Genomic DNA, 26711 nt, shown 5'->3' with positions numbered 1-26711 from the left:
TCTTCTCTAACATTTATCATTTTCCTGTTGTATCATGTTAGCCAATCTGATAGGTGGAATGTGGTGCCTCAGAGTTCTTTTGATTTCCATTTCTCTAATCAATAGTGACAGAGAATTTTTTTTCATATGATTACAGATAGCTTTAATTTCTTCATCTGAAAACTGCTTGTTCATATCCTTTGACCATCTATCGAGTGGGGAATGACATGTATTCTTATAAATCTGGCTCAGTTCTCTCTATATTTTAGAAATTAGGTCTTTGTCACTGGTTGTAAAAAATTTTTACCAGCTTTTTGCTTCCCTTCTAATCTTGGTTGCACTGGTTTTGTGCAAAAACTTTTTAATTTAATGTAATCAAAATTACCCATTTTGCATTTCATAATGTTCTCTTTCTCTTGTTTGGTCATAAATTCTTCCTTTCTTGATAGATCTGACAGGTAATCTATTCCTTGCTTTCCTAATTTGCTTGTAGTATCATTCTTTATGTCTAAATAATGTACCCATTTTGACCTTTCCTTGGTATGTGGTGTAAGATGTTCATCTATGCCTAGTTTCTGCCATGTTCTTTTCCAGTTTTCCCAGCAGCTTTTGTCAAATAATGAGTTCTTATCCCCATACTCCTTTTACAGATAAGGAGGCTCAGTGAGTAACTCACTTGACTGGTGCCACACAGCTCAGTTTATCTCAGTTGGAATTTGAACCCAGTTCTTCCTGACTCCAAGTCAGTCTATGCTCTATCTGTTGTGCTGTGTTGCCTTTCAAATTCATACAAGTCTTTCCTTGTTCCTCTGAATTCTTCACATGTTGTTTCTTCAGGTACAACAATATTCTGGTAAATTTATGCAACATAATTTGTTCATCCATTCCCTAATATCTGGACACTTAATTTGTTTCCAGCTCTTGCTTATTAAAAACAGTACTGCAAAAGTTGATGAAAGTGATTGTTGATAATTCAAAATAAATTAATCAAAAAATAAAAATTAAAAAAAAAACAGTACTGCCATGATTGCTTTGGTATAAAGGGGATCTTTATTCCTATTGACCTCCTTGGGGGTATAAACTTTGGAGGTGGATTGCTGGATTCCTGGTGGTTTTTCACTGAAACTCTTGCTATACAAGTGAACTAGACTCTATTAATGAGCCTATATCCATCGCCCTGAATTTGAACTATTTTGGTTAACCAGAACTGAAACAACTGCATCATTGTGTAATAGGGTATCATATCATAGTGTAATAAAACATAATTTAATTAACACTTTGGGGTAATGATTTATTACATATAAATGAATTTCTTTTTTTATTCAGATAACTGAAACTTTCTCTTTAAAATAGCAAAGCCTTATTTTTTATTTAAGCTGTCTTTAGTGGAAATAGTATAAAATATATGACATGCTTCTTTGTCTGCCTTCTTAATGAAAACTGACCACAATTTAACTCAAGGCCATCATTAGAATCATAGAACTTAAAAATCATTAGAATCATAGAATTTTAGAGCTGAAAGGGACCTTGGAGACCACTCTGGTCACTTCCTCTCATTTTCAATGAAGGAAATGAGGCCCAGAGAGGTTAATTGAATTCTTTGAGGTCACATAGTTAGCTGTGGAGCTGGGACTAGAACCTAGCTCTTGAATACTAGTTCATTGATTTTTTTCCACTGCACCACACACTTTGAAGGTACTGTAATTTAGCAACACCTTTAGGGACTATTGTATTACGTATTTGCCTCTTCACTAAACAGCCAGAGAACTCCATGTTTTTTGATTTCTCATGGCTGCTTTTGGAATCTTTGCTGCATTCTCACTGTGAGACTATTACTCATTACAAACTTTCTTGCTGCTAACAACATCTGTGCTTTATAATACACCACAGTTATTTAAGGGCAGGAATTATGTCTTTGTATTTCTTTGGATTGGAACATGATGCCTTATACAGTGTGTTGTATGTAGTAGGCATTCAATAAATACTTCTTGATTTATCTTAATCTGTTGTGGCTTGAAAAACCAGATCGCTATGCACCTTGCTTGTTAGAATTGTGTACAAAGTAAGAGTAATTAGGCTCAGAGGAGAGGCCTGAAGGATTCTCTTCTATAAGCTTTAATGTATGTGTTGTTGTTGTTGTTGGGTCATTTTTCAGCTGTGTCTGACTCTTCTTGACCCCATTTGGGGTTTTCTTGGCAAAGATACTGGAGTGGTTTGCTATTTCCTTTTCCAGCTTATTTTACAGATGAGGAAACTGAGGCAAAGAGGGTTAAGAGACTTGCGCAGGGTCATCTAGCTAGTTAGTATCTGAGGTCAAATTTGAAATCAGGACGATGAGTCTTCCTGATTCCAGACCCAGTGCTCTATCCATTGGGCCACCTAGCTGTCCCATAGTGCACTTACTTTGTGACATTTTTTTAAACTCTTCAGAGGTTTTGTTTACTTTTGAACTTTGTTATATTCCAAACAATTGAGGCCATTGGAGAAGTGACCTATGGGATACGTGGAGGTTACTATACTCGTATAAAAATTCTTACATGTGTATACAGTTTTATAATTTTCACATTAAACTTGCAAAGAAGATACGGTAGTTATTTGTAGTAGAGCAAGGTCTATAACCCAAGTAACTTATCTTTTAATCAAAAGCTTTTCAATTACTTTGTGGGGTTGCCTATATTTGGGCTGAATTTCATCTATTATCTGATCTTTGCAGATTAGTGAAAGGGAAAGAGGAGGATTTATAGCTTTTTAAAAAAACCCCAATAATATGGTGTTTTAAATTACTTCTTTATCCATATCCCAAACATAGATTTGCCTAGGCTTGGGTTTAATTTCATCTATTATATGATCTCTCCAGATGATCAGCTAAGGGAAGGAGCAGAATTATTTTATTTTATTTTTACCCTGAGCAGTTACAATTTACATGCATGGAGTGAACACCCTCCCTGAGGCAACCACAGGTCTTTTGAAGTGTTGTATTGTTATGAATGATATTTTGTGCTGCTTATAAATTGTGTAAGATAAGTATGTGCATGTACCTTTACTCTGGCAGAGTCTGTTCCCCCAAGGGAGCCCCACTGAGGAACTAGACTGCTACAAGGTCACTCATGGACATTTCATATGCCAAGTAATCATGTTGTTAACAGGCATGGTAACATAGAAATATGCCATGGAACTCTTCTTGGCCTGCTGGTGGGACATTATTTGACCAAACAATGGGGCAAAATCTTCAGGAGATTCCCTCAGTAAACTATCATAGTGTAAGCATAGCTTCTGAGTATGAGGTGCTCCCAAAGTCTTAGCCCGGTTTTAAGCTATTAAGGTTTAAAATTGAATTAAGATGGGGATACCCTCTATAGACATAGAAATCTTTCGTTTTCCATTTAAGATCAATAAAAGTAATCTTAAGGTTTTGTTTTTGAAGACAAAATATAAGAATGGGAAATGAGAGGGGGAGGGATAATCCTTTCTTGCTTTATAATTTCATACTACTTCCTGCCTAAATAAAGGCCTTAATCCACTGGATTTCAGGTCATGTTAAAAACATATGTTTTCCAGGTTGACATTAAAAGATTATGGTAATTGCTGACAGGTTTACGTATCATTCATTTATTCACTCAATAAACATTTAGTAAGCAGTGAATACAGTCTTGTGTTGTAGAAAGAGGACTGGATTTAGAATCTTTGAATCCTGGCTTCTACATGGATTGTGTGACCTTGAGCAAGTCATGTCCTCTCACTGGGTCTCATTTTTTAAATTTGTAAAATAAGAGGGTTGGACTGCATGACCAGCATCCCTTCCTGCTCTCAATGCTATCATCCTATTTATTTATAAAAAATGCATGTATTCATCTTTGTACATGACTCCAGGGAGTTCAAACATAAATAAAAAATATATGCTCTATGATCCAACTTCTAATGGAATATATGATACCCGCTGCCATCACACAAGCGTGAAAAAAAACATCAGAAATTGCCTCCAAAATACTTCAAACACATACAAACATTGCTCAAATTAGAATGATCTTCAGAAAAGTTTTGCTATACACCGTGGGCTTTACTCACGTACCAAAGGATGACTGGCCACGTCTGGGGGATTATAGAGAACTACAGATTGGGTTCTAATGAGGTAGAAGGCTAAAGGCCATGCAAAAATGCAACAATGAAATGGAAAATTCCTCCAGCTTGTTAAAGACATAGCAATGACACAAGGGGCAGTCAATCAGCCAGCTCTGATTGTTTGTAGCATTCCAAAGACACTTAAATATGTAATTCAATCATAAATACTGAAGAGAAAAAAATCTGATCATTCTGTTTGTACTGAAATGTGCTTTCTCCTATCTCCTATATTGCTCATATAAGAATATCTGGAAGTATTGTTTTCCTGCTGTTGACAACTATTGCAACCGCCAAATATTTGCACGCTCTGAATGGTTCTCTGGAAGCCAATAAATAGTTAATTTTCATTTTGGAGAATGAGCTAATACCTCTGCCTGAAATATACCCGGTGACTGGCTGGACAGGACAAAGACAATGTCCTCAGGAATTTCCAAACTATGTAATGGCATTGTATATGATGAATACTAAACTACACAGGAAAAGATGGATTTTGATTGAAACTATAAACTCAGCTCAGGTATGCTTCCATAACTTATTTTCTGCAGCATCTAAATGTAAATTGTAAGGGTGAAGAGCAGTTTTATGTGATGTCCAAAATTGCCTTTTAAAGAACCGTGATCCCATGTCAGCATTTCAGGCCAGCCACTGATTCAGGCAACAGACAGTGGGTGTCTACCACACTCTAGAGCGTTCAATGGGTAATTCATATTCTCCTAGTGCCTTTCAATTACAGCTAGCAAAATGAATAACTAATCAACTTAGATCAAAGATACCTGATTTGTACTCTCTCTTTCTTTTCACCTCTGTCTTCTTCCTGTTCACTTTCCCTTTCCTGGGCACTCATAAACCAGAATCACTTAAGGATAATAGCTCCTTCAAAAATGCAACTCCACAGGATTTAATTAAACTTCAAGTCCCGGGTTGGCCTGGGGATGCTGAAGTAGCGTGAGATGTATCTTTGTTCAGAATGAGCTTGGGAGCTGAGTTGCTTTAAGGTGTCAGAGACCAAGTACATTAAAAGAAAGATTTGACTTCTCCCTGGCTGCTATAATAGTATCATGGTTCAGTGAATTAAATGGTGGGCTGGATAGAGGGCAACCCTCTGACTTAACCCAGAGTGACCTTTGTGACCTTGGTTGAAGCTGTATCTTGTCACTTTATTTACACCTTTGATGCCATCTGATCCAGTCCTTTCATTTTAAAGATGAGAGCTTGCAGGAAGTATCAGAATCAGGATTCTAATTCATATCATGTAACTCCAAATCCAGCATTTATCTATTGGCCTATTCCTTTCTCTAATCCAGGGAGTCTTAACCCAGCATCCATAACTTGGATAAAAAGAGATGGCATCACTCCTATTAAGATACCCCTTCTCCCAGACCCGTCCTCCAGTCACCCCAAACTGCTTGTCCACTCCTAGATCCCTCTCACAGTCTTTCTGTATATAAGGTCCATCTTGTCTCCATCAAGGTGCTTAGATTCTTAAAATCTAGCCAAGGGCTCAGAGTCTTAAAATCTAGCCAATGTCTGAGATTACTCTAGACCACTTGTCAATATGAGCATCACAAATGTTCAGATTTCTTGAGTCTAGCCAATATGGTGAATCTTTAATAAGCCTTGTCTTTGGCTGAAAAAAAAATAAAGATGATGTCTATTTTTTTAACCTCTACTGAAATTTAGTATTTTCTTCAACTATTTAAAAACATTATTTTGAGAAAGGGATCATAGGCTTCACCAGACTGTCAAAGGGGTCAATGACACAAAAAGAATTGAGAATTCCTGCTCCAAACTCTTTGTTTCTATCCTCCACCAAGGAAAACGGGCATTCTGTATATGGTGCTGTTGTTGAGAGCTGGTCCCCCAATTTTTAGATGAAAAGTTTAATTAGAAGATGGAGAAAAACAGAGAGCCGTGAAGGAACAGACAATATACAATGTGGTTTAATAGATAGAGAGCTGGGTCCCAGGGTCAGAAAGATCTGGGTTCAAGTCTGTCCTTTGTTACATATTGGTTGTGTGGCTCTGAGTAAGTCACTTAACCTCTTGATAATCTAGGTCAGAGGAGTCAAACATAAGGTCTGCAACACTCTCCAGGGTGGCCTGAACCACATGAAAATGTAATCGGGAAATATGTAACAAAATAAAAATGCTACAAAACAGATAATATTACATTTAAATATTACACTGCAGCTTGCAGTGTTTTATGTACAATTAGTGGCTTCCTTTTCTATTTATTTGACGCCACTGCTCTCCGCAGCTCTGTAAGTGTATAAGCTGGAGAGCAGTTGACAATTCACAATGGTAGTTTTCTTGCTTGGGAATTCTGTATACTAAGGGAATCACATTTCTAGTCCTTTCTTTCATCTCAACAGAATCACAGCTTCTTGGGGTCCTGAGAGGTCATATAGTTGAACTTACGCTTGAACAAGAATCCTCTCTTTGACATGCTCAAAAAATGGTCATGTATCCATCTTTGCTTGATGGTTTTTACTGCAGTGGAGTCCGTGACCTCTGAAGGCAGCCCACATCTCTCTTTGGATAAATCTATTCTTAGGACATTTTTTCTTTACATATAGCTGAAATCTGCCTCTCTTTAACTTATACTCAGTGTTCTTAGTCCTGCTCTCTGGAGCCAAGCCAAGAAAGAATCATCCCTTTTCCACATGACAGCCCTTGAAGACAGCTGTAATACTCTTCCCCTAAACAAACCCCCAGGCCTCCTCTCCAGGCTAAGTCTCCTCAGGTCTTTCAATTTATCATTGTCTGGCATGATTGCAATATGCCTTCGCTATCCCAGTTGGTTTCTTCTGAACTCTCCATATTAACAATGTCATTGCAGGGAAGATTACATTATGTAGTGGATAGAGAGGTAGACTTAAGTCAGGGTATAAAGTCCTGCCTCTACCATGTGATAGCTAAGTGACCACAGATGGATAAGACACAACTTCTCTTTTGTAAAACTGGGATAACAAGGCCTGTAATAAGAAATCTGCAGGCTTCAAAGTACTCTATGTGTTTGTTCATATTATTCCCAATATATGGCACCCATAATTGAATGCAATGCTCTAGTCATAGCAAGACCAGGACAGAATACAGCGGGACTAATAGTTCTCCCTCATTCTAGAGACTGCTTCTCTTAATATAATTCAAGATTGAATTAGGCAACTAGGTGGGACAGTGGATAGAGTGCTGGCCCTGGAGTCAGGGAGACTCATCAACCTGAATTCAAATATGCCTACAGACACTTACTAGCTGTGTGACTCTGGGCAAGTCACTTAACCCTGTTTGCCCTGATTTCATCATCTATAAAATGAGCTGGAGAAGGAAATGGCAGACCACTTCAGTATCTTTGCCAAGAAAACCCCAAATGGGGTCACAGAGTTGAATATGACTGAAATAACTGGACAGCAAATATTACATTAGCTTTAGTTTATTATTTTTTAAAGTGATGCCTTTAAAGTGATGTTTTAACATTGCAGTCATTTCTGAAAATTTCCATTCCCCACTCTCCAACTCAGTGAGTCATCTGTTGTAACAATGGTTAAAGAAGAAAAGGAAAATATAAAAGTTCAGCCTAAGTACCCAACACATCTACCATGTCTGATAGCATATGCAATACTCCATACTCATAGTCCCTTATCACTGGCATACAGGAATGAAAACACATTTTCACAATTCTTCTCTGAGGCCAAATTTGGCTATTATAATTACAGCTTCATTTTGTTGGTTTTTAAAAAATCTGTTGTAGTAATTATGTGTATTGTTTTCTTAGTTCTACTTAATTCGCTCTGCATCAGGTCATATAAATGTCACATTTCTTAGAATTCTTCATATTGATTGTTTCTTTTGACTGTAATATTTCATTACAATAATATGCCATAATTAGTTTAGCCTTTTCCTGGTTGAGGAGTGCCTACTTTGTTTCCAGTTATTCTCGAATACATAAAAGTGCTACTATGAATATATGGGGGCTCTATTTCTGTCTTTGACCTCCTTAGAGTCATCTTGCCCAGCAAAGGGATCTGTGGGCCAAAACGTATGGACATTTTAGTTGTTTTTTTTTTAAAGCATCATTCCAAATTGGTTTCCTTTATGGGTGGGCCAATTCACCATTCTACCAATAGTATATAATCCGTGTCTTCCTTCAGCCTCTCTAACATTGACTATTGCTGTTTTTTGTCATCTTTGTCAGCTTTAGGGCGTGCAAGGTGACATCTCAGAATTGTTTTGATTTTTATTCTCTTACTATTAACTCTTTGAAGCAGTCTTTAATGTGGTTGCTAAAAGTTTACAATTTTCTTAAACTGTTTGTTTGTATCCTTTAACTCACATCTGTTGAGTAATGGTTGTTAGTCATATATTTCTATTAATTCCCTATATATCTTGGATATTAATTTTCTCCAGCAGATTGACTCCACTATCATCTTTTTTCTCTAATCTTCAATCTTCTTTCATCTAATGGTTCTTTCCTAGATGCTACAAAAGTTTTTGGGAAAGAAATTTAATTAGACTCAAACTATTGTTTTGTCTCTCCTCCCTTTCATAGCCAAACTCAGAAAAAAGTTATCTATTATCATTCCCTCTCTTCTTAGCTTCTCAACCCTTTTACTCTGGCTTCTGACCTCATCACTCAACCAAAGATACCCTCTCCAAAGTTATCAATGATCTCTCAAATGCTGAATGCAATGAGTCTTTCTCAATCCTCATCCTTTTTGACCTTTCTGAGGTATTGGATACTTTTGACTACCTTCTCTTGAATATGGTCTCTTCTCTGGGTTTTCATGACACTTCTCTCTTCCTACTTTTTTGAGCATTCCTTCTCAGTCTCTTTTGCTGATTTATCATCCATAGCACGCCTCCTAACTATGGGTATTCACTAAGACTCTGAAGTGGCCCCTCTTCTGTTCTCTCTCTAACTTTCTCATTCAGTGACCTCCTGGACTCCCAAGGGTTTAATTATCATCTTTATGCAGGTAGTTCCCAGATTTTATATCTAGTGCTAGTCTTTTTTCCTGAGCTACAGTCTCCTAAGTATCTCTCTGTTTACTGTAAGGTTACCACTCCATCCTCACTCTGGGCTTCTTGAATCCTACCTATGAAGAAAGAGCTGACCTTTGAATGAAGTTATCAAGATTAATTACTTTAAATAGGAAACTACCAGATACGTGGAGGCAAGGAGTGGCAGCAGCCTGTTGGGATCTCGTAGTCTTAGGGTTGCAGAATCATAGATTTATAGCTGAAAGATACCTTAGAGTCCACTTCTCTCATCTTACAGATGAGGAAACTGAGGCACTGAGAGGATACATAACTTGTCCAAGGTCACACAGCTATTGTATGTGAGGTTTGATTTGAACTTGTCTTCCAGATTCCAAGCTTAGTACTCGATCCACTGCAACACTGCCACCCCCAAATCGACTGAGATATGCCTTTTGTGCTGATTGTCATGAGTGTGGTTTGCAGTGCTTGTCCCAGATGCAAAAATTATGGCTTTGCTGTATCTCTGCGCTTCTTGAGTCTACACAGTTTATCAGGCAAGGCTAGTAGTGTCTAGATTTCTTCAATATTTTAGTACTGTTTCCCCTGTGAAATGAAGGCAAAAGCCTCCAGGGCCCTCTTTATCTCTCTACTCCCCCTTTCCTGGCTCTTTTTCTTTCTTTTCTTGTTTTTCAGTCTCTATCAGTTATTGGCCCCACCTATTTCATGCAGGCTTTGAAGCAGAGACCATTTATTCTCCCCTGTCACACAGATAGGGAAGGAGGAAGAAGTGGAAAGGATCCCAGCAGCCTCTCTACATAATTAGCAGATCCTGGCTAAAGTTACCATGCAAACAGAAGCTGCCTTCAGCAGGCCAGGGGAGAAGTGGTATTATGCAGATAACAAATTTCAATTGTGAATTAATAAAATTTAGAAAGTAATATGGAATTAATATACCAGTTGGTTATAAAGCTATTCATACCCTTTGTCTTAGTGATATGGGTCTTTACATTAAGGATGTTATTGAAAAGGAAAAATTCTATTTATTCAAAAGTATTTTTAATAGCATTACTTGTAATAGCAAAAAAAAAAAAAAAAAGAAAACAAACCAAATGCCGACGGATCATAGAATGGTTGAATTGTGGCTTATGAGTGTAATGGAATGTTGTTGCACTGTGAGAAGGAGAAACATGAAGAATATAAAGATATATGAAAAGACCTATGAAAAAATTCAGAGTAAAGAAAGGACAATCCAGAGAACACTATACTTACTGATTATAGGAGCATAAATAATCATAATGATAAAATAAAAATCTGGAAAATATTTAGAAAACAATAGAAAAGGGGGCAGGTAAATGAAGAGAATGAGCTTGATATTACTTTGTTAATTTACATATTTTTGTTTAACTATAAATGACGGTAGTTTATGAAAGTTTGCTTGTGAAGGGCAGTGAAGTTTATAATGAAAGCATTTTTCATTTACAAAATACAAAATCCAGCCTCTGACCATGCTTGCCTTTTTTCCCCCTCTGTTTTCTTCTCCCTGTTAATCAGACTTCAGTTGCCTTTCCCCAGTTTTGTCTTGCTTTGCTCCCTCGGGATCTTACGTTATCCTACCAGTATTTTTAGGTAACATTTTACAGGTGAAGGAAACAAGATCCTGAAGAGTTAAATCACCTGCCTTTGGGTCTCTAGTTTGTTCAAGGGAGGGAGGGAAGCTGATCCAATATCCAGCTTTCAAAGTGTCCTCTTCATTGGTCTTTCTATTCAACCATATTGTTGTTTGGTCATTTCAGTCGTGTCCCACTCTTTGTGGCCCCATTTGGGGTTTTCTTAGCAAAGATTCTGAAGTGGTTTGCCATTTCCTTCTCCAGCTCATTTTACAGATGAGACAACTGAGGCAAACAGGGTTAAGTGACTTGCCTGGGGTCATCCAGCTAGTAAATTTCTGAGGCCGGATTTAAACTCAGAAAGGTGAGTATTCCTGATTCCTAGTCCAGTGTTCCATCCACTGCCTCAGCTAGCTACCCTCTATTCAACCATATATACTCACTATTTAATCATCTAAGCCTCTTGGACAGTGGGGCATACACTCATGTACATGATGGCATCTACTAATTATTTTATTTATTGTTTTGGATCTATCATTTCACTGAGGATAGGGATGGTGAAGGAAATCCCTCTGCCAATGCAGATGGGCTCCTGTTGCCTGGCTTGTAGTTTCAGAGAGTTGTCTGAGGTGCTGGAATGTTTAAGGACTTGCTGAGGGGTCATCGATCTAGTAAGTGTCAGAGGTGGGACTCGGTTCTTCCTGACTACAAGGCCGACTCTCTACTGAGTACTTTGTGTCTGCTCTCATGAAAGTCTTTACTCATTGAAACTTGATAATATCATTTTGGCTTTGTATCTCTTGAAAACTCCAACTCTCAGGGATGCTGTAATCAGTAGAGATTTGGGCTGGGTTTTTGGTTGTCTCTTAAGGGCACCTGCCAGTTCTAGGGGCCATTTTTTGTTGGGTAATTTGGACAAGTAGCACAGAAATGGTACTTGGGTCCATAACTCAATGGATGACTTTTGTCAAAATATTGTATGTCTAAATTGCCTCTTTTGCTAGATAGGGATTATGATTTTTTATGTTTTCACAGGGATACTCTAAGAATTAATGGGATGATGGGACAGTGTCTCGTATTCCTTAGAGCAGGAAGGATAGAATTAAACCCTAGCAAAATGAGGCCATGCTTCCTATTCATATTGGTGCTGTTCAGTTCTATCTTAAATTTTCAGTAGCAATATTGACAATTAAGGAAATTCCCAAATACCGTGACTCATACCATATGCTCTCTTAGCTATACAAGTATTAAAAAAAATTGAGAGGCTTTGATTAAACACTCCCGCCGCCCCCACTTCCTCCCACCAAATCAGTATCTTGATTCCAGGGGGACTTTTGATAGTAGCTTTATTAATTTATCAAAGCAGAAACTGATTCATCAGTGACAAGGGCACAAATATTAGCAGTCTGTTCTATGTGTGGGATATGGCGAAGAGAACCCCATGCAGAAGAAAAGTCACATGTAACATGTCAAGTAACATGTAAAGGACATGCAAGGTAGGGCCACAGAAAGGATCATTTTATTGTTTTATCCCATCAAGATCCCTTAGTTAAAAAAAAGAAAAATCCCTATAATCTACTTTGGAAAATGCTTTCTACATATATTATGCATGACATTTCCAGGCTGCCAGATTTCTGATTGACCTGATGATTAGGAGACAGACAATGCAGCAGCATCTACTGCTTTTTCTCCTTTCTCAAAAGTGTTACCTCAGCTCTCCTTCAGCTGAATGCTTTATGAAAGTCAGAGAGAGAAAGAGAAAAAGAAGAGAGGAGGAAGATCCGTAGCAGAGCTGATTTGTTTAAAGAGGCTTAGCTAGCAAGAGAGAGAAAAAGGCTGGGTAAGAGAGCTAAGAAGAGAGGGAAAAAAAGGGGGGGAGAGATAGACAGAGACAGAGAGACAGAGGGACAGAGACAGACAGAGAGAGAGGGATAGAGAGAGACAGAGGGACAAAGACAGAAAGAGACAGAGACACACAGAGACAGAGGGAGACAGAGATAAATGGCAGACAGAGACAGAGAGATGCACACAGAGAGAATAAAACTGACTTTGCCTATATCAGAGTTGGTCAGAAAGATGTTACCCACAAACAGCTCCACGGTAATTGTCCTCCACACTAAATGAAATAAAGTTGGGCGGGATTTGCAGGCAGCCCTGGAGAAGAACTGTTCACTTCCAAAGTGCACGTTTGTTTTATGTTCTCTAATTGGCTTGTTGAAGCACCAAGACTGCTGGGGAGCAACACTGGGGCAGGTGAGGGTGTGTTTGTGTTTGTGAGCTAGAGTAAAAAGTGGTAATTTATTATGATTGCCTGCCATGCTCTCCATAATAGACTACTTCTGAGCAATCGGGGGAGCTCCTGCGGGACTTTGGGGTGGTATAGGTAGGCATTATTGAATCCATCTGTGTGAGAATGAGGAACACAGGGAGATAAAGTGGGTATTAATCAGAGCACCAGGAGCTTGGGAGACGGCAGCATGTGAATCAATCCAAGTGAACTTCTGGGAAATCAACCCCCTGCTTTCAGCTAGCTGACAAGTTTGATTCCAATAGGGGATGGATAGGGAGAAATGAGTAGCCTTCTCTCCTCCCCCTTCCTAGTTTGGCTCTCTCCTAAATTCATAAGCCACGAGGAATTTGCTAGGACCAGAATTTCATTCCAGTCTCTGAATACTGATGCCTAGCATGTTTGATACCACAAGTCCCATTTGGAGTCGAATCCAGTCTAATCCAGGCAGCGGCAAGACTTCTTCACGAGTCCCGAGTCACAGAATGTGCCTGGCCAGAAAGATTTCATGGCAAGGCTTAAATTAGTTGCAATCCTGCTCCCATCTGCCCAAGCCTTCTCTTCTCCAGTCTAACAATCTCCAGTTCCTATGATGTATCATTGTTTGCTATGATTTCAATACCTTTCACCATCCTGTTTCTTTGCTCTGAAGACTTGACACCTTATCAATGTCTTTACTAAAAGGACCAATCACGAGTTTTCAGCCAGGATCTCCCATGGACTTGCTGCGTGAGACATGGGACAAATTACAGTTTCTTCCTCCTCAATTTTGTCAGCTGTAAAATGGAGCTCATAATTCTTACTGTCATTAAACGGTTAGTTAAAGGGGAAGAAAATGTTTTTTAGAATAATTGGTGTTGATTTTAAGTTCTCAGTAGAATGGAAGCCCCTTGAGGGCAGGGATTATTTTGTTTTGGTTCTGTATTCTCAGTGCCTAGTGATAGAATAGCTTTAGAGTTGGAAAGAACCTTAGAGATCAACTAGTCCAAAACCCTCATTTTATAGATGAGGAAACTGAGGCCCAGAGAGATTAGTAACTGGCCCGACATCACATAGTGGACATTTAATATCTGTGGGATGAATTAAATTGAACTAAATAGTAAAAGTAATGCTTTCCTCTATGATTAGATTTTATAATAGGATTCCACTGAGGTAAATCCTAGGTGTAGGGGAGGAATTATTTGCAGGATTCGTTACGCAGCACACATTTACTCTTTCAAGCCAATGAAATACAGCTGAGTGGATCCTGCACCCCACATCCTGCCTGCTTTTCTCTCCCACCCAGACCCAGAGGTCCAGAACAGTTAACATGCCTTCCATAGGCCACATTAGCTAGGAAGGACTTAATTCACAGTGTTCTAGCTTAAGGACAGTGTTCTGTGATTGCATTGGACTCCAATGAACTCTCAAATAAATTTATTTTTCTTCCACAATTAAAAAATCAAAACTACTGAAACATGATTCCCAATTAAGAGCTCCAAAACCCAGGGAATGTACAGCTCCATTTAAAAGTAAAGCAGTGCTAATAAAGGTGAGAATAGCATCAATTGGTATATTAATCATTTTGTAGTTCTGAAGCCACATCTTTAATCTCAGGATTTCTAAGCACTTGGACAGGTAGATAAAATCTACTTTCAACCCATTTTTTTTTCCCTTATGGGTTAAGCTTTTTTTTTTTTTTGACATGCATGTTATTTATCCAATAGCCCACCAAGGCCGCTGTGGGAATGATTAAGCTCCAGTAAGCTTATATTTTGTAGGTGTGATAATTCCCCAAACCCACATAATTTACCTGATAGACCATTTCATATCTTTGTGAAAATCCATCTTGGCTCACACAATATTGACTCAATGGACTGCTGCGGCTTTTTATGAGCTTCTATGCACTATTGAGTTAACCTTCCTCATGTGTAAAACAACCTTTAAACTCCATCCTGGCCAAGGGAAGGAAAAATGGAAAGGAGCTAGAGATAAGTGCCAAGTCTCATTTTCTAGAAATGTGAGCAGTTGAGCCATTGAAAATATTAGGCACCGTTCCTTCAAATAACAGGATTTCTGAGTTCTGTTGTGTGGAAGTTAAGGTAAGAGAAAGAAATAGGCTTCTCATATTGTCTTCATAAGCCAGCTAGCTTCTCTGTCCTCTCTCAAGGGGCTGTCATACTTTAACATACATGAAGGGCCAGTGCCACACTAGGACCTGTATTAGTGTGGAATTAGTCACATTTTATGCGTGATAGGCTCCTAATCTAAATTAGACAGACCAAATACAGACACGGGGTGAGGCCAGAGAGCGCACTTAGGGGGAAAGATGGGCAGCAGCAGGAGGGAGAGGTCTGTAAATGTCCAGCAATGCTCACATAAAACCTGTTTGACCAAAATAAAGCATGAACATGAAAGCTGATTTTTCTAATTTTGATGTTTTATTTTCTCGCTTGGTTCCTTTTGTCCGTAAAGCACAAATTTGTGGATTTCATCTTGGAGTTCATTCCCATTTCTGCCTGCTTTTGTATGTGGATTCAGGTCCATTTTGATGACAAATCCATTTTCATGTAAGTGTTTTTTATGTAACAAGTCACATATTACTGGTAAATGAATAAAGATAATTATTAATGCCAATAAGAAAAATAATAAAAATTCCTTTATCCTCTGAAGTATGGTAGAAATAGTGTTGGTTATAGAGTCAGAAGATTCTGTTTTGAGTCTGTGCTCTAAATATCATTAGGTAGCACAGTGGATAGAGCACCAGGCCTTCAGTCCTGAGTCTGAATCCAGTCTCAGATACTTATTAGTTGTGTGACCCTGAGCTAGTCACGTAACTCTTTGCCTCAGTTTCCTCAGATGTAAAATGAGGATAACAATAGCACCTACCTCTCAGAATTGTTGTGATGATCAAATGAGATAAGATTTGTGAAAGCACTTAGCACAGTGCCTGGCACTTGGTAGGTGCTATATAAGTACTTATTCCCTACCCTCCTTTCTTGCATGACTTCAGGTAAGCTGCTTTAACTCACCTTGAATCTAAGTTTTGTAATCTGTAAAATGGGGATGACAGTTTTTGTACTACCAAACTGCAAGGGTAGTTGGGAAAAGAATGCTTTGCAAACTTTAAAGTGATATATATAAAAATGAGATATCATTATTGTAATTATTTTCTCGATGTTACAAAGGTGGTAGGTTAGTGATGTATACTAATATTCCATTTGGCCCTCTTTTCTTCTCTCCATACTCTCTTTTATGGTGAATCTCAGTCTCTGCCATGGCTTCAATAGCTAATTCCATGCAGGTAACATTTCCTACTCTATATATTTTACCTCTAATCAACCTGTCTCCTGAACTCTAGTCCCACAATTCCAAAATCTGCCTGAATGTCCCTCTATTACCTCAAACTTGGCATGTGTAGAAATGAGTTATTTATCTTTTCCCTTTCTCCTCACCCTCTGCCTCAAACCTGCCCTTCTTTCCATCTTCTCCATTCTCTTTATTTCATGATCATACTCCCAGTCACCCAACTAGAAACCTTGCAGTTGATACTGGGTGTGGGTAGTGAGGCAGAGGGAAGAGTTAGTCAGTTGCCAAATCCTATTGAAGCAATTTCCTCTGTATATCTACCACCCATCCCCTCTCCTTTTCACTCTTATTTTAGTCTAAACTTGACCATGTCACTGTCCCTCTCCCTTCAACCCCCAATGAACTCCAACGGCTCCCTATTACCTCCAAGATCAAATATAAAGCCCTCTGTTTGGCATTTAAAACTCTTCTTCCTACATTTCTAGTCTTTTTTTACACTCTATTTCTCTCTGCACACTCTTCTGATCCAGCTACATGGGCTTAATTTGCTGTTACTCATACATAACATTCAATTTCCCATCTCTGTGCCTTTGCAGTGGCTGCCCCCCATGTCCAGAATGTGCTCCCTCCTCATCTCTGCCTCTCAGTTTCCCTGACTTTAAAAAAAAAAAAACTCAGCTCAAATCCCTTTGCAGGTGACCTTTTCTGGTGCATTCAAATGGAGGTGCCTCCCGGTTAGAGATTACTGTCTCTTTATTCTGTGAGTATCTTGGATGTACCTAGTTGTTTCTGTGATGTCTCCCCTACTAGAATAGGAACTGTCCTTGCCTTTCTTTGTGTGTCTGAAGCTTAGTACAGTACCTATTAAAGACATGCTTGTTGACTGACTTCCATTGCAACTATCCTAGTTCATTCAGCCCCACATTACCTCTTACCTGGATCATATGATAACTTCCTAAGTGGTCTCCTTTCCAAGGTCTCCTCCGTAAGCCACTCTATTTCCAGAGTTTTCTTTCAAATGCACTTCTCTCATAAAAGACCAACAGAATTTTAGAGTTGACAGTGACCTCAGAGGGCATCTATCCAATCAATACTTATTTCTTCTACAGCCATGCTGACAAGTTGTCCTACAGCCTGTACTTGAAAATATCCTGGAGACAAATGGGGGAGGAGAGAATCCAACTGGTTCTAAATTCACCTGTCTATACTGGTATCCAACCCCCATTTGTCCATCTTGTCTATAAGGGTGGCATGAAAGACTGCATCAACATCTTTTCTAAAATCTAACTCTATAATATTCCTTCAATCTACCAGTCTAATTACTCTACCAAAAAAAAAAAAAACCAAAACCGTCTGGAATGACTCATTTTTAATGAGTGAATCAAACAACAAACACACATTTATGAAGTGCTAGGTGCTGGGAATATAATGACGCAAATGAAATGGCTCTTGCCCTCATAGAACTTATAACTTACAGGGAACACATGTATAAATGTAGGTACATATAAAATAGATATGAGATAATTTCAGGCATAAGTCCTTAGCAGCTGGAGGGATGGGGATCAGGAAATGAAGCCCAGGGATGACTATTTCCTTTCTTCATAAAATAATTCATCCCTTTAAAACTACCTTCTACCATTTTGCAAGGAATTGAAGTTAAGATTATTGTCCTGTAGCTTACAGACTACACTCTCTTGACATCACTGTCATTGGCTTCATAATCATATCCACCAGTTCTTTTGGTACCTTAGGATATAGTTCACCAAGGCCTAATGAGACTTTAATTTGCAGTTAAAAATCTTTAATCGCTCCCCATTGGTCCCTAAAAAAGGATAAATTTCTTAGCCTGGCATTCAAAGCTCCCCACAGTTTGATACCAACATATATTTCTAGCCACAGCACATACTGTTTTCTTTGTGTATTCCACGTTCTGGCCCTGTTGGACCCAATAGCTGATCCATGAACCTGTCCTGTTCTCTCCCACCTCTGTGTTATCTCCTATAACTTGAAAAGAGCCACCCTCTCTTCTCTCATGTCTATCTGTTGAAATCTCTCCCTTTCTTCAAGGACAACACAGTTGTCAAACTCCAGCTGCAAGTGATACATTTCTCTTCCAATTTCTCATGGCACTTTGTCTAGAGTTCCTTTTTGAACTTAACAATAACCTTGTATTATAGCTATGTTATGTTCTTCTTATTTCTCCCATTAAATTGTGATCTCCTTGAGGCCAGAGTCCGTGTCTGATTCCATCTATGTATCTTCTGCACCAGGCATGGTGCCTTTTATGTATTTATTTACTGACTTGAATGATATCAAAAACATCTCATTAACATAAACTTATCCTTAATTTAAATATTATGTACTGTCATCAAAGGTGGGGTATTATGGAAATAGACAGTAGCCTGACATTCTGTATGTATGGTCAATCTCAATTATGTATCCATTTTGTGAATCATCCCGGATAAAATAGACTGACCTTCACTGACTTCAAACAGACACCTGGGACATATCTTTCCACCAATTGTTGGTTTGTCCTTGAAGGTTACAACCCCTTTATCACTTGGCAAATATGTCTTAGGGTGGCTCAGAGGGCTTAAGTGCCTTCCATGCTCACACAGCTAAAAGGATCAAAAGTGGAACATAATATCATAGAATTGGAACTGAAATAGACCTTTGAGGCCACTTAGTCCAAACCCTCTCATTTTACAAATGGGTAAACTGAGGTCAAGAGAATCAAAGTGACTAACCCATGGTCATATAGCTTATAGTGTCTGAGTTGGGATTTGAAGCCAGGTCTGTCTGACTCTTCAAATTTAGCACTTTATCCACTATACCCCAAGGTCTTTCAACTTTAAACTAGTTCAAGCAAAATATTTCAGGAAGGTCATAAGATCAAAAAACGTAGGGCTCGATTGGACCTTAGAGATTATTTTAAATGTTATAAATGTTATAAAACAATAAAATGTATTGCAAACTACACATAACTGATTCAGGGATTATTTAATGTTATGGCTTATCTATATCCCTGATGCCTTCTGTAAGTATTGAAAATCATATGAAGGGAATAGAATGATCAAAGAAAGACATTTTAAAAAAGAAATTTTTCACGTGTTTTAACATGTTCTCTCCTTGATGACATAAAAGGGAACTGGCATATGCTAAGTACCTGTCTTACAGTTTTTGCTATCTATAACAAAGTATGCATAGTAATGAACATGTTGATATAGATAACTGTTGTACCTAGAGATACCTGAATATTAAATTATTGCCCTCATTTATTCCCAGTACATTACTCTAATTCAATGTATCAATTCTATTAATTATCTTTGGAAAATGACTGAAAGTGAAGAGCTGTTAAGTAGTTTCTACAAATACTGAAATCAGGCATCGCTTGGTGAATATCATTAAATCCCCTGAAATGAGAGGGGCCAAGGCGTGTCTATAGGAATGGAGAGATTAGCTGGACAAGCACACTCTACGTGCCATGATTTCGTTAGGGGATGATCAGGAGGACAGAATTTGTTGATTGACAACTCCTCTACTTTGGGGCCGCAAGTGAGTACAGTTTGCCATACTCAAGGTCAGACCCTGTTTATAGCCAGTCGGCTGCTTGTGAGATGTTGTTGAAAGTGTGCTGAAAGGCCAAGCCCACCCTGAAATGCCTCTCCTGCTGGATCCCTGGGGCAACAGCTCCATGCCCCTTGAAAGCCCTTTAGGACCTTCCTTTTAATGTGCTAGTCCAGATTGGTTTGCAGGAGGTGGGGAACCTGTGGCCTTGAGGCCGCATGTGGCCCTCTAGGTCCTCAAGTGCTGTCCTTTGACTGAATCAAACTTCACAGAATAAATCCCCTTAATGAAAGGATTTGCTTTGTAAAACTTGGACTTGGTCAAAAGTCCACATCCAAGGACCTAGAGGGCCACAGGTTCCTCTCCCCTGGTTTATGTGATCATGCAGTTGATGTTTTGGACCCCAGAGAGATGGAGTGAGTGGTGGATTTGAAGTAGGAGGACCTGGGTCACTAACTATAACTTTGAGCCAGTAACAACCTCTTGAGGCCTCAGTTTCTTCATTGGTAAAATGAAGTGGTTGGAATAGATGGCCTCTGAGGTTCGTTCCAGCTCTAAATCTGTTATCTCATGACCCTATGACTTGGCAGATTGATGTATGTTGTAAGAGAGCTCGGGTCAGCGTGATGGAAGGAGAGGAGTGAGCAAGCTTGGTGGCAAGGAGAAAACTGGAAAAGAACTGAGGAGAGCTTTGTGGAGTGTGAATTCTCCGAGTCACGGTTAGAAGATTGTCTAATCTAACCTGTACTAAAGTAAGAATCCCTTCTACAACATCTGGCAGCTGTTTTATTTTGCTTCTCTTAGAGAAGCTTCTTTTCCATTTCTGAAGTGAGGCAATGAGTTAGTACTTTTATTAACATTTCTATTAGCCCTTCCCTCCTAGAGACTGGCATTTAATTAGTTTTGCGGCTTCTCAAAAAGCAATGAAAGGTGAAAACCCCATCTAAAACACTTCACATGAATAAAAGTTGAATTAAACACGCACACACACACACACACAACACACACACACACACACACTCCATAGCTAATGGATAGTGGTTTCCAAAAAGAGCCAGTTTTGTTATTGAGTCTTTAAGTATTATGGAGATGGGATGTAGGGGAAGCAGCTAACACTAGATTCATTTTACGGATGAGAACAAAATCAACATGCTAATAAGTAAGTCAAGTGATTAAGAACCCAAGGATATATCTTTAGGATGGAAACTGGGAATATTTTCATCTGCGGCAAAAAAAAAAATAGTTGAGGGGTAGTGGTGGAGGGGGCAGCTGGCATCATGGAAGATAATTCAAATTTACAGAAGGTGAGAGACTATTCCAAAACACATTTTGCTTGGACTAGTATTAAAGTTAGAAGACAAATCCTGCCTCAGAATTCCATCGGGAGAAGGGGTGGTCCAACCCTCATTGCAGTGGAGGGAAGTAGACTCCTCAAGAAAAGCAGGACTGAGGGGCAGCGAGGTGGCACAGTGGATAGAATACCAGCCCTGGAGTCAGGAGGACCAGAGTTCAAATCCGATCTCAGACCAGATACTTGACACTTACTAGCTGTGTGACCCTGAGCAAGTCACTTAACCCCAATTACCATGCCAAAAAAAAAAAAAAGAAAAGAAAAGCAGGATTGTAGTGATAGGATTCTTGGGATAGTGGTGACCCAAAGGTTGACAGACAACTGTGAAACAAGGCAGAGGGAATGACAGGCAGTACAAAGAAGCATACTTCTTCAAGGAGGAAGTGTACTCTCTCTGCCCATTCCTCTAGACATTTGTGTCCCAGTGCAAAGACCTCTGTACTAGTTGTGGCTCTTCATGTTGGCTACTTTTATTTCTCCCAGAGTGCCAACTACACTTTCACAATGCTAAGCTCAGTGCCTGGCACAAAGTGCCAGGCTTAACAAGTGCTTGTTGATTTGTGCATCCAGTAGTGCTCACTAGAAGTCAGGAAGACCTGAGTTCAAATCTGTCCTCAGACGCTTACTAGCTGTGTGAACTTGAGCAAATTACTTAAAAAACTCCGTTTGCCTCAGTTTCCTCATCTGCAAAATGGGGATAATAATAATAACAACATCAAAGTTGTTGTGAGGATCAAATGAGATAATAATTACAAAACAAAGCACAGTGCCTACAAATAGTAAATACTAAATAAATATTAGCTATTATTATTATTATTATTATTATTAATTATTCGCATTCATTTAGCATGATAGAGTGGAAAGAACATTAGGTTTGGGAGCCTGAAGACCTGGGTTTGAATTGAGAGTCTGCCATTTGCTGGCTTAAAGCAAGCTTGTCACTTAACATCTTTGAGTTTCAGATTCTTTGTCTATAAAATGGGGATAACAATACAGGTAATGCCTAATTCACACACTTATTGTGAAGATCAAATAAATTAATGCATGTAAAGCATTTTGTAAACCCCAAAGCATCATACAAATACCATCTGTCATTGTCATCTACCTCACTGGATTGTTGTAAGGAAAATGCTTCATAAACCTGAAAGTGTTATATAAATGGGAGTAATTATTATCATTCACTCACAAAGTTTGCAGTGGCAGAGGAAGGGATAGAACTTAGTTTCCCTGACTCATTTAAACTGCTAAACTATACAAATTTTCAGACAACCTAGCTTAGTATAGTTTCTCCCCATATGACATTCCACCTCTGACCTTCATGTCTTAACATGTGTTCCCTCTCTGTGGGGATAAGATAGATTTGTACTTTGGCTAGACTTAAGAAAATCATGGAGAAAATGTTAATAATGCAGATTAAACTTGAAAGTGTGTTGGTGTCCCTATGTGTATGAATATATATGAGTATATATGTACATAAGTATATAGATGTGTGTATATGTATATGTGTATATGCATGCATATACACATTTTTGTATACAACATATATACATATACAAGTACACACACATATATGCTTTGTATTAATAAATATTATATATTAATATATAATATATTAATATGCTATATAATATATTATGTATTTAAAATACGTATATACTTTGTATTAACTCAATTATTTACATATTATTGCTTCCTAATAGAATGTAAACTCTTTTAAGGCAGGGACCATTTTATTTTTGTCTTTGGATTCCTACCACCTAGTAAAGTAGCTTGCACAAAGTAGATGCTTAATACATGTTTATGGAATTTGGATAAACTCAACTCCATGGTTCAGTTCTTTCTAGTAGAGTACGGTATTTTTTTTTTCAATGAAGAAAACAAATATGAGTTCTCCTGAATAAAGACTAAGGAAAGCAAGATTGCAAGATATCCACATGAGACTCCCAATCAAGATTAGAGGAATTCGAACTGTGACCCAAAGGTTTGTGAAAATTTCTGTTTTTAGATAAAAAGTAGATGTGCTCCTGGATTTAATCCAGAAGGAATTTTAGTATCCAAAAGAGTCTCAGAAATGTAACATTCAGCTGTGTGAAAGCTTGTCCAGAATGGAGAGCATCTTCCCAAATGGCACCAGGACCATTGTGACTTTTCTACCTTGGAATCATTCTGTGTTCTTCTATATGACTAAAAGTCAGTGTTATGTGCCATAAAGAGGTGGGAAATCATAACGCAATTTTTCTTTATATGCCAAGCCTTTTACAAATTTAATCCTAAAAAAATCAGCAATAAATTGGATCAGAACAGGCCACATTTGGCAAACTGTGGCTTATGTTCACTCAACATTTTACAATTGTTAGGAAGCAATAAACTAGATCAGAATGGGTCAGATTTGGCAAACTTCATGGCCTATATTCAGAGGGCATTCTATTGTTGTTATTATCATTGAAAATGGACAGAAAAGTTTATCTTTTTAGTATAATGATCACAGATCAGAAATTTTCTTGCACGGTAAAGACAATGGATTCCTCTACATGATCCCCAAACATCCAAGTCTCTTTGGTCAATTCAGTGGGGAAAAAAATCCAACTGGTTTGACATTGTGTCAACTACACAGCTTGTTGGTCAAAAGCAATTTTCTTTTTTCAGTGGGTTATTTTGGTGTTTTGTTGATGCACTCTAAGAAAGGCTACTAGATGGCACAGTGGATAGAGTACTGGACCAAGTCAGGAAGGCCTGAGTTCAAATCCTGCCTCAGACACTTACTAGGCATGTAACCCTGGGCAAGTCATTTAATCTCACTTTACTCAGTTTTCTTATTTGTAAAATGGAGATGATAATAGCACCTACCTCCGGAATTGTGGTGAGGATAAAATGAGATATTTGGAGAGCACCTTGTAGACTTTAATGTGCTATATAAATGCTATTATTGTTGTTGTTATTATCATTATTATTATATGTGTTTATTATCACTGCAAGCTATAGAAATGCTGGTAATGATGGTGGTGGTGATGACAAGTCAACTTTTTATAGCTCTTGAATATTACAGCAAATTTTCCCCTATGGCAACACCATGAGGTAGATAGTACATTATTCTCCTTATTTTACAGAGGAGGAAACTGAATCTCAGAAAGGCAAAAATGAATTGCTCATAGTCATTCAGTCATCAGGTGAATGTAGCTTGATGTAGTAGAAAGAACAATGAACTTGAAATCAGAGGACCTGGGTTCAAATACTAGTCCTGCTGGTTACTGAATGCGTGATCTCACTTAATCTGTCTGGGCCTCTTCATTTTTGTTATTTTTCCAATGAGGGGGATTGAAGTGGATGACCTTTGAGGTCCCTTCTGATTCTGAATTGATGATTCAAACTCAGGCCACCTGACTCTGAGAGCAATGCTCTTCCTACTATGCCAAAGCTTTTTCTTATTCAAGTTTCAAGAAACTTAATGACAGCAATGGCAGTGTGGAAACCGGTCAAGGGTCAAAGCTCAGAAGCTCCTAGTTCTTTCTGGCATCACCATTAGATAGGACTGTGACTAGATCATTTAATCTACCACATCTGTGCTTTTGGACTTCAACACAGTCAGCATTAACCAACTAGTAACCTTGGGGTATATGGTCTTTATGGGCCTTGAATTGAATCTTATATAACTCTGGCCTATAGATAACTCCTGTTTCATAGATTTGACTCACACGGGGAATGATTATAAAGAGAACCCATTAATGATCTGTCACATGTGTGATGTCCTGCATTAAGCTAAGTGATAATCACCCCCTGAAAGAACGTGGATTGACTGAGAACGTGGATTGACTGACCGACAGTCAAATCTATGGAAATAGTAAAGTTCAGCTAACATGTCCCAAGTATTCTCCTTTCCCCCTCCCACCAATATTCCCATTTTCAAAGAATTAATTCTGTATTCTAGATGAATGGTTCAGAAAGCTGCCTCCATGTTGAAATAATAATGGGTACTCTGAAATCTTATTGCTGAGGCTAGATGTAAATTCCTGAATAACTTATATAGCTTTTAAAAAGATCTTTCTTTTGGCAAATGAAAACAACTTACCTGCTCCTCATTTACTACTGCCCTTTAGGGTCCAACAAGAGAAAAGTTGCCTCTCAATGAAGACAATGGAAAACAAGTCAAATGAATCCCAGAATTGCATATTTTACTTGAAAAACACACATTATGCACTTTTCCATGTAACCTGCACAGAAAAATGTAAATGAAGCATAAAGCTCTTATGAATTGGGCCCTAAGCGTTTTTCTTTTTAGCATATAAACTGCTATTAAGGATGTGATAGGAATGCATTCTCCACTATTTTTCAAACTGTAATTATGTTTCTCCAGTAAAACTCAAACGCTTGATATGGTCCTGTTGCAACTGTACTAGACAGGTAATAATTGGAAAATTTAACTCTAAGCTTTATCTTTTAAATGGTAAAAGGTAGGGCTACCCACAGCATACAGAGGAGTTGGCATTAAATATGAAAATTGTGAACCTGGTGATTCTCTGTGACGTTAATTTCACATTGGGAAATGTGGCCTAAAGCAATATTAAGCTGCAGCATCTCTTTTAAAAATGAAAGAATAAAAGACAAGTAATCTCTAGTTTGAAATGCATTTTCTTCCCCTAAAATGGCCTATAATCTGCCTCTGACATTCAATGGTTCCAGTTTTTTGCATCTACTGCATTTCAGGTTGGAAGATGATGCGTTCAGTCACACACAAGTGAATGAACTTATTTAACAAGCAAGATCAGAAAATGGAAGCACAAGGGAAAAGCTGTGGAAAGCTCTGTTCAGTAGTACGTCCAGATAGTATCGGAGAAGGGCACACAATTAAACTCAATTCATCATACAGGGAATTAACAGATTTCAGCAATGCTTTTCCCATCTATCACTAGGGAAGCTTTGTTAGCCAACATTTTTAATATAGTCCTTCTTATTCAGACACGGTTCTTGAACATATCTTGAATTAAAGATGGGTTAACCTGTACAGATTTAATAAAAAACCTCTTAAAACCTTCTACTCCAACTGGAGAATACCCTTTTGGGACAATATTGCTTAAATAATTTTCAGATTGGCACACCATTTGCAGTTTTTGTGAACCATGATTAGACTTGGGGGGGGGGAGGGAACTGAACCTATTGTTATCCATCTGACTTAAAACACTTAGAATAGCCAAGGCTTTGGAATGTTTAAGGACTGATAAGATCTTTAATGAAAATTTGTCTGATGTTGAACCATTTATGACTGTGAAAACTTTGATTTTTGTCTACTTTAAATGGAAACAAATTCCATCTCCTTTGAAAATTATTCATATATACATATGTGGGTAAGCACATATATATGATAATATCACGTGAAAAATGGACAGGAAAGATGAATTTTGTTTTTATATTGTCTTTGTCAGTTTGAAAGATCTGTGATTTTGTAGATATGAGTACTTTCTGTTGATCACACTATTCCAAACCACCTTCCAACTCTTCTACCATCTCTGGAATGCATTATTTCCTCCTGTTCTCTGCTTTTT

This window comes from Phascolarctos cinereus, unplaced genomic scaffold (genome assembly GCF_003287225.1).
Source record: "Phascolarctos cinereus isolate Bilbo 61053 unplaced genomic scaffold, phaCin_HiC Scaffold_9;HRSCAF=440, whole genome shotgun sequence".
NCBI classification, from domain to species: Eukaryota; Metazoa; Chordata; class Mammalia; order Diprotodontia; family Phascolarctidae; genus Phascolarctos; species Phascolarctos cinereus.
Note: the sequence above shows the minus strand (reverse complement) of the source record.